Here is a 9,344-nt window from a genome sequence, read left to right on the forward strand (position 1 = left end):
CAGATCTGCAAATGTTTAAAAAAAACGCAAAACTTGATCCACGCATTGCAGTTTATCTTATCTAGATTTAAAAGATAATTTAAATAATATTTATTTTATTCTCTTTAAATATTTATTATAGATAGAAATAATAAAATAATAAAATATTAACAAAATAAATAATAATAAAGATTAATTTTGTTTTACATGCAAAATTAATTTTATCCATAAATAAATCATATAAAATAGAGTTAGTATAATGATAAAATATATTAAAATATAGAATATTTAAAATTAATTAGATCCTGTCACTCCAGACCAGGATCTAACCAGGACTCAACTTAGATCACCCAAGTGGGTCTAAGTTGGACCGCGCCTAAAGTCCAAAATTGGACTCGTCCTCACTGGTTCGCTCCTCCAGTGACTTACCTCACTTACCTCGTGCAGCTCTACTTGACTTCTTAACCCACCAGGACTTCCTGCCAAGGCTCAACCACCCTGGTCTTTCTGCCAAGTCTCAACCAACTTGGTCTTCGGCCAGTTGTCAGGCTCCGCGGACCCAACTGGACTTCCTGCCAGGGCTCAACCACCCTGGACTTCAGCCTGGTGTCTGGTTCTAAGTCTTTCGACCCTGCACACTTAGTAAAGAGGTTAAACCCACAACAAACCTAACTTTAACTTATTTGTCATTCATCAAAACTTGAGTTTGACCGTTAGTGCAAACTGCACCAACATCTCTTCTTTTTCGACGTCGGCGATCTCGATGGCTTCCTTCGGCGGTGCCGCCGCTTCCCTCCTCCTTCCAGTTTTCTTCCTCCTCGCCGCCTCCGCTCGTCCCGGCGGCCCCTTCAACCCTGGCACCCTCTTCGTGACCTACACCATCTCCGCAATCCGTGGCCGCCACGTCTCCAGGTCCGTATCCATTTTTCGCATCATCACACCCCCCGGCACCCCGACGCCGATCCCCACCGCACGCCGCGAGGTCGCCGACGGTGATCCAACAGTCTTCGGGTTCAGCTCGCTTCGTGAGCGCGCCAAGTACATCCTCGCGGTCCTCATCGGCCTCCTCTTCGGAGTCGGTTGCGGCGCCCTAACCGCCAACACCAATCGTCACCTACCGCCACGAGATCTGCGGCTCTGATGCCTACATCGATGTGGATGAGGGCGTGGACGAGAGTCCTAAGAAAGCAGACTACGTCAAGATCTCCGGTCGCGATCAAGGAACGGTACGACGAGAATTAGGGTTTGCACTATATGAATATTCTTGGGGAATTCGTATATAGGGCGTGTTGATTTGTTTAACAACATATATCTGATTGCGGCGATTTATTTTATAAATGCTGTTCTGATATCTCCTCACCTGAAGAATTAACTGAAATAGTTCGTCATTGTGTACACTTTCTATGCTATTGTTGTTGCATCTTCATCATGATTTCATGCTTTATATCGCATCACTATTTATTTGATCTTTATTGCAAGAACATGACCATTGTTGTGATATAATTATGATAACCCCTTGTTAAATAAACAATCAATTAGCTAAATACACTGGGAATTTCTGCATGAGATTCTTGGAAGAGTTAGTGTATATAACACTAAACTAAAGGACCACAAGATCTTTCTCTGAGTTGGGGATTTCTTCTGCTTTGCTTTATTAATAATTATAGCAATGGACTAGAACTCACTATTATTTGCTTGAGATTGATGTAGATCAAGGATGGACAAAATTTCAAAATTAGACAGACAAATTGACGATAAAGCTCATGAAGAAGCATAATTACACAGGTTGGATTACCCAAAATTTTAGTAATTGACAATGAAACTCAATTCAATAACCAGAGTCTAAAAAAGTATTGCTTTTAGTATAAAATTGATCTTCTTACCAACACACAATGAGAAAACTGAAGTGTTAAGAAAAAATATTTAGAAGCCAAAAACTAGAAGAAGGAGGTGGTTCACTGATAGCAATTAATTAGAAGTGTACATAATTGATCTTAGATTCACCTTGGTTTCTAATTAAAAATGAGAAAACTGAAGTATTAAACAGAATTATTTAGAAGACTTGATCTTAGGAATACCTTGGTTTCTTATTAGCAGAAATGAGAAAGCTGAAGTATTGAACACATTTGTTTAGAACCCTAGAAGAAGGTGGTCCACTAATAGCAATTAATTAAAAGTGTTACCCATGACACTCTATCCTATACAACTATTCCTCACTACAAGCGGAAAATCTCCATACATTTTAGTATTTTCACGGAAAAGCAGTAATTTCGACCAAAATCATGATACTTTGTCATGATTACAAGTAAAAAGTGTTGGCGATCTGGATCTCCGTCCTATGATCCGGACTCTATCCGCTCCGAGAAGCATAGAATCCCACAGGACAAAAATTTATCCCGCCTAGGATCAATTGACAAAGTCTATAAAGAAGACTAGATCAATTGATCCTTCAGGATCGCCGATTCCTAAATTACCTTCTACGGTTTCTACTACTAGTTCTAGTACGAAAATAAACTGCGGAAAATAAATCATACCAGAACCTTTAGATGACCTCGGAATCTTCCACTGTATTCCTAGCTTCTTCCTGGACGTTGGGTGGACAACGAACCTCCAGAAATAAAAGATGCAAATTCTCCGGATGAAGAACCTTGGATCGCTTTGCTTCTTCTTCGCAGCAACTTCGCTTCGTCTTGTTTCCTTTCTTGGATCCGGCCACTTTTCTTGGAGAAAGAAGTTCGGCCACCAAAGGAAAGATAGGAAGGAAGTAAGGGAAGAAGATGGAAAAGAAAAGAAGGAAGAAGAGGATGATGGGCGGCGGCACCAAAGAGAAGAGGAGAGGAGTTTCTTTCCGAAAACTTTTCTCTCTTGCCTTGTTCCTCTAATTGCCGCCCCCTCCCTCATCCTTTTATAGTCTTAAACCAAAGACCAAGCCCAAATCTTTCTAAACAAATTTTTCTAGAATTTTTCTGATTTTATAAACCAATTCTAGATTTTTAGAAAGATTATTAATCTAGATCTTCTAGATTAATTTGCAACCGTCGGATTCTTTAGATTTGGTTTTTCCTTTTAAAATAAAAAACCAAAATCAATTTTATCCAATCTTATTTAATTTTGGCCAGATATAATAATAATAAAATAATTTAAATTCGGAATTATTTTTATAATTAATTCCAAACTCCAAAATTATTTCAAATCTCAGCCAATTAAATAAATTGCAACCGTCGGATCTTTAGATTTGGTTTTTCCTTTTAAAATAAAAAACCAAAATCAATTTTATCCAATCTTATTTAATTTTGGCCAGATATAATAATAATAAAATAATTTAAATTCGGAATTATTTTTATAATTAATTCCAAACTCCAAAATTATTTCAAATCTCAGCCAATTAAATAAATTGCAACCGTCGGATCTTTAGATTTGGTTTTTCCTTTTAAAATAAAAATTTTGGCCCAAACCAAACTTCAAATTCCAATTAAATAAATCGGATCTTTAGATTTGGTTTTTTAAGTGGCCGGCCCACTTATAGAAATATTGGTTTAATCCGCGAACCAATTTTATATTAAAATAGAAAATAAAACCGAACCGAAGAGATCTCATCCGTCGGATGCAACTTAATCTCATCTAACGGTTCTAATATAATCTTCTTTAATATAACTTAATTGATTCGATCCAACGGACCTGATCCATTCCTTTGGGCGTGTGGTTCATTGAACCAACTCTGGTTCACCTCGTGAACCGGTTCTTCCTTCCGAAGAGAATTAAAACCGAACCGGATAGATCTTGTCCATCGGAGACGACTTAATCTCATCCAACGGTTCTAATCTATTCTCTTCAATTCTTCTTTATTTATTTCGATCCAATGGATGCAACTTGATCTAATCCCTTGGATACAAGTTGATCTCATCCATTAACTCATCCTACGGTCGAGAACCAATCTCATCCAACGGTCGAGATTAAATCTCATCCGACGGCTGAGAACTAATCTCATCCGTTTGATTGCATCCTTTTGAAGATGTCTTTAGGCTACAGTGGGGACCTCGAGGAGGTATTAGATCTGGCCTTCTGATGGGTTTCGGATCCCGTATTCAACCCAGAATACACACCTACATCCATCAATAACGATCCATTCCACTAGAGGATCATTATTGCACTACCAATCTAATCCCCAAATTACATTTTGGGTTCCTTCTTATTATATTATGCATTGCTCCCCGTGTTTAAGATATCGTATGTCCGTCAATTATCTGAGTTCACTGACAACTCAATAATCGACATCTACGACCTTGAATAGTACCACTCAACCTTATTGTCAGTCGGACCAAGTCCACTTGCAAGATTTTGACTTGACAATCCTTATGAGCTATCCAAGGGGACATCATCAACCCTACTGGGACACGGATTCCTTTTGTAATTAATGGCACACCGTATAGATAGCAACATCACCCAACTTACCGGGAATAATTGATCTGACGCAAAGATCTCACCCTTTGGTAAATCAAAGCAATAATTACTACCTATAGGTGCCCATTTATTACATCGGGATTAAGAGTGCATAATTCCTAATAACAGAGGTCTTGTTCAATTTGTGAGTCAGAGTAAATTGAACAACCTCAATGGTCCTACTCAATACACACAAAGTGCACTAGTGTAATTCTACAGTCAAGACAGACAGTAACCGAATTACACTACAACCGTTCCCGATGGGTTGTCCAACACCATCTTGGTTGTGAGCCTTAGTTTATAATTCACAGGGGACTGATAATCATGGTCTTCTGTGTCTCACAGACACCAAGTTATCTACAGTGTGAACTAAGAGGACTTTATTGCAAATTTACCTATTGCAATCATTTGACCAAATCATGATTTCTTATTTCTTAAATGTTTACATATAAAAGACCTAGTCTTTTCAGTATACTTCCTAACAAGCTTCCTCAGACCTTTGTTTGTTTCATATTTTTCAAGTACTTTTTCTTCTACCAATCATTTTCTGTGGTAACTTAAAACATCACGAGGATGCTTTTTTGCGGCTGTCACATTCTTGATCTTTTTTTTTTTATCACATTTGAGTGTGTAGCCAAAAACATCTTTGTGCATCTGCTCCAACAGGACTCATCTAACTTGTGCTAATGTTTCTCTGTAGGATCTTCCATGCAGCATCTTACACTTGGTTTCCAGAAATATGATACTGTTGATGAACAGAAGCCCACTCAATCAGCAGAATCTCTTTTGCTCGGTTACTATTGACAGATTCTTTTCTGTAGAATCTACAAATGGTGTCCCCCACTCTATCGTCTAAGCTTCGAAAGCTCGCTCTGTGCGTTTGATGGATTCAAATGTCCGATATGCTACTGATCACCAAGTGGTGAGCTACTTAGAGATAAAGGGCTGATACAAATTGCTCCAGAAGCTGATTCCTTTCTGAAATGATTCTCCATCCAAACATATGCTGTTTTTTTTTCAAGTTCTCTCAGGTGTCGAATTCTTTGGCTTCTTCTTCTTATCAACTTAACTAGGATTTCAGAACCGAGCCAACCGGCCGGCTTAGCTGCTGGCCTTGTTAGTGAAAATTTGAGGTGTGGTATGGACATTGGATTGCTTTGTGGATTCTTATTCTACAACTGTGACTTTGCACGCGAGGAGGAGTCAGAGGTGTTGTAGCACACAGGTTTAGTGCAGTGGTAAAGTACTCAAAAGAGTAATAAGAGTATAAGGATTTGAATTCTATTAGTGATGAATGTTTTGAAAGTTGGTCTCTGAGTGTGCATAAGTTATGTTTTGAATTTATTCAATAGATGAATCAGGACAGAAGGAAGGACGGTCGTCTCTTTATAGGATGAAGCGGTAAAGCACAAGGTTTAGTGCACACCTTGTGTGTTGTATTACAGGGGTTTAGTGCAGTGGTAAAGGAGTAAAGCACTCAAAAGAGTAATAAGAGTATCATGATTTGAATTCTATTAGAGATGGATATTTGAAAGTCGATGTTTGAGTATGCATAAGTTGTGTTTTGAATTTATTCAATAGATGAATCAGGAAGGAAGGAAGGTGTGGTGGTAAAGCATCTAGAGGAGTAATAAGAGTATAAGGATTTAAATTTTAAATGGCAGAAATATTTTAGAGTTTAGTTTTTGAGTATAGTTCTTTGGATTTTAGAGTATTTATTTGTAGGATTAGTCGGGTAAGGTTTGAATGCTTAAATTATTAATAAATAAATATTATTGAAATTAAAAGGATGATCTTAATTATTTATATTGATAATTTTTTAATGGTTCTTAAAATAATATTTTTATAATTTGATATTTGAAATAGTTCTTTGTGGTTTTGATTTACTTGGGAGATGTAATATTTCAAGGGGCATGAATAGTTTGGATAAAGTTGCATTATTTTAGAATAATTTATGTCAACTTGTTTTAAAGTAGAATATAAAAAAGAATATTTTAGATATCAAATTATGAGTGAGTATTTTTAAATAATTTTTAAAATAGGATTATTCTTTTTTTATATACTAGGTATATGGAGCTTACAAGTTAGTTAATATTAGGATGCATGATTCAATTTTATATTTCGATAGATTTTGTTGTTTTAAAAAAATACTCTTATTCTTACCACCACATTGTTTTAATTTGATTAAAATGGATTGCATTTTAATTTGGAGATATACTATTTTAAGGGACATGAATATTTTTGATTAAAGTTGAATCATTTTAAATAGCTTTTTTCAAAATTATTTTATAGTAGAATATTAAATTATAATGTTTTTTTTAATAATTTGTAAAAGAGGATTGCTCATGTGATAATCAAAATAATTTCATATTACTCCAATCGATATGCAATTTTATTTTTTAAAATAATTTTCAAAAATGTCAAATTTAATATCTAGATTATTTTTACGAAAAATGTCATACAAATGTGCAATCTTTGGAGAGTAAAAAAATAAAAAAGCGTCCCTTTTTAGGCAATAATAAAAAAATGACTATTTTTCGATATTTTTTTCTAAATCATTGAAGGACATTCTATTTTACTTTTAATTAAAAGGACGTCCCGTGTATATTTGCTCTCCTACCCTAAAGTATGACTCTCATTGTTATTTTCTATCTAAATCTCTCAATATTATTCAACCATGTACAACCATAAACATTACCTTTCTACTCCCCAATACTATTTCCATTATTATCGCTTGCTTCAATTTTGAATTGATCGGATACATTGTAGCAACTTCGAAACCATAGTTGTTACACATGGTGTAGTAGCTATGGTTTTGTAACCACTACAACGTGAGTGTTAGATAAACAAATTAAATTCTCGTTGTAGTAACTATGATTTCATTGCTTCTATAAAAATGATAAATCCCAGTCAGTCTCATGGACTCAATCCCTGGGGGTGGCCGACCTGGTCCCACGGAAGTTTCCCACCGACCACCAGGATAAATCGGGAAGCGCATACGGATTTCATTGCTTCTATAACATAAATAGTAAGTGGATAGGATTGAATTCGCATTTTAGCGGCTACAAAATCATAGATACTATAACATGAATATTTTTGAACATATAAAGTATGTCTTATAATAACTATAAAATAGTACATATTATAATGTGCCCAATCATAATTTAGATGGGAGATTGAATCCGTATTATAGCAACTACGATTTCATTACTGTTACAACATAAATATTAGATGAATAAGATTAAATTCATATTATAACAGTTATAAATAGAGCTGTCAAACGGGTCAACCCATGACGGAGCGGAACAACCAGCCAAAAACCCGTCATATGGCGGGACAGGACGGGCCGATCCACCAACTTAGTGGGTTGAAAATTTTTCAATACAACCCAACTTAAGGCGAGTCGCGGGTTAGGTGGGCCAACCCACAAGCCTATCAAAAAATAAAAAAATATAGAAAATATTAAAATTTTTAAGTCTAAATTGTAGTTTAAACGGATCAAGTTTAAAATTTTAAGTTTATATTGCGGTTTAAACGGGTCAACCCACTAATTCATTGATTTTTTTCTTTTAATTTTAAATTTTGAAGAAAAAAGTAAATTTTCTAAATTCATGGGTCAACCCATGCAGATCACGGATTTAGGTGGGTCGATCTACTTGAATCCATCTTAAAATGGGTTGATAAAATTATAATTCAATCTGCTTAAATTATTCGATGAAGTGGACCAATCTGATAGGTCTAATCTAAATTGACAGCTCTAGTTATAAATCTATAACTATTATAATGTGAATATTTTTCAACCAATCAATTATGCATTATAACTGTTATAAAATTATACATATTATAATATTCTTGATCGTTTTATAATTTAAATGGGAGATAATTATAAAAATAATATCGGACAATAATAGAGGTTGAATGTACAGAAGTGAATAGTGATAAAGGATGCGTCATGATCAACTATAGTATTTCAATTTATTTTTTTATAAATGATTATAGGATCGATCGTGTGAGATCGCTAAAGTAGCGGATTTCATCTTTTATAAAAAAAAAATAGTGATAAAGGAAGGGTGTCTTTGATGATTCAGACAAAATAGACGTCTTTTTTATTGTTCTCATCTCGTGACCAACTAAAAAAAGACGCGTCGCGTGTTTTTCCCGGTCCTTTTCCTGCCACATACAGCCTTATCGCGTACCCGCTGTTTACCACGAGGAACAGTACCAGGTCCCACAAATCTTTTATCCAATAGCATGACGACAGATTCGGTCGAACGTACTCACGTCCGTATTCGGTGGGCTCCCCAAAGCACGTGCTATTTGATTCCCTTGGGCCCACATGATTTCCATCCCACCGTCGCCGCCTCGGACGTCCAATGCAAACTCACCACGTTTCGTCTCATCAGTGGATGCTTCAGTCGGTCCCACCACTCTAATCCCACCCATCGAATCCAACCAATCGAAAGCAATTAAATCCATTTTTCTTAACAATAAAATCGATTAATTTATCCTATTATTAAATTCATTATTATTTTTTATTAATCGATCGATGATATCAAGCAACCAATGTTAAATAGTTGAATCAAAGTGATTTATCAGTAGAGTTATATCCATATCAATGATGTTTCAATTTAATTGATTTATAAAATTTAAATTTAAAATCAAAATAAATAAATAATATTTTTTTAAAAAAATAAAGGGCAAAAATGGAACATTGCTTTTTATTAGAATTGTTAAAATGATGTCACTCTTTCATTTATTAAATACAATGGATGCTTTAACCAGGTGTTATACCACATTAGTGTTAAACACCATTGTGGAGGGGTGTTATAACACCCCTCCAGTTGAACACGTTCAAACAATTAAACACGTTCGATTAAAATTGGGATGGATCAGGAGGCTCATGAGTATTTTTTTATTTTTAATTA

General features: G+C 35.3%; 1 pseudogene; it reads left to right on the top strand.

Moving 5' to 3' along the window:
• Nucleotides 1–742: 742 nt before the first annotated feature.
• On the top strand, nt 743–5,858 carry LOC141843618 (uncharacterized; annotated as a pseudogene).
• Nucleotides 5,859–9,344: the final 3,486 nt, after the last annotated feature.

The sequence above is a fragment of the Curcuma longa genome, chromosome 12 (genome assembly GCF_044706935.1).
Source record: "Curcuma longa cultivar G26 ecotype Majalengka, Jawa Barat chromosome 12, ITB_CL_G26_1.1, whole genome shotgun sequence".
In the NCBI taxonomy this organism is placed as follows: domain Eukaryota; kingdom Viridiplantae; phylum Streptophyta; class Magnoliopsida; order Zingiberales; family Zingiberaceae; genus Curcuma; species Curcuma longa.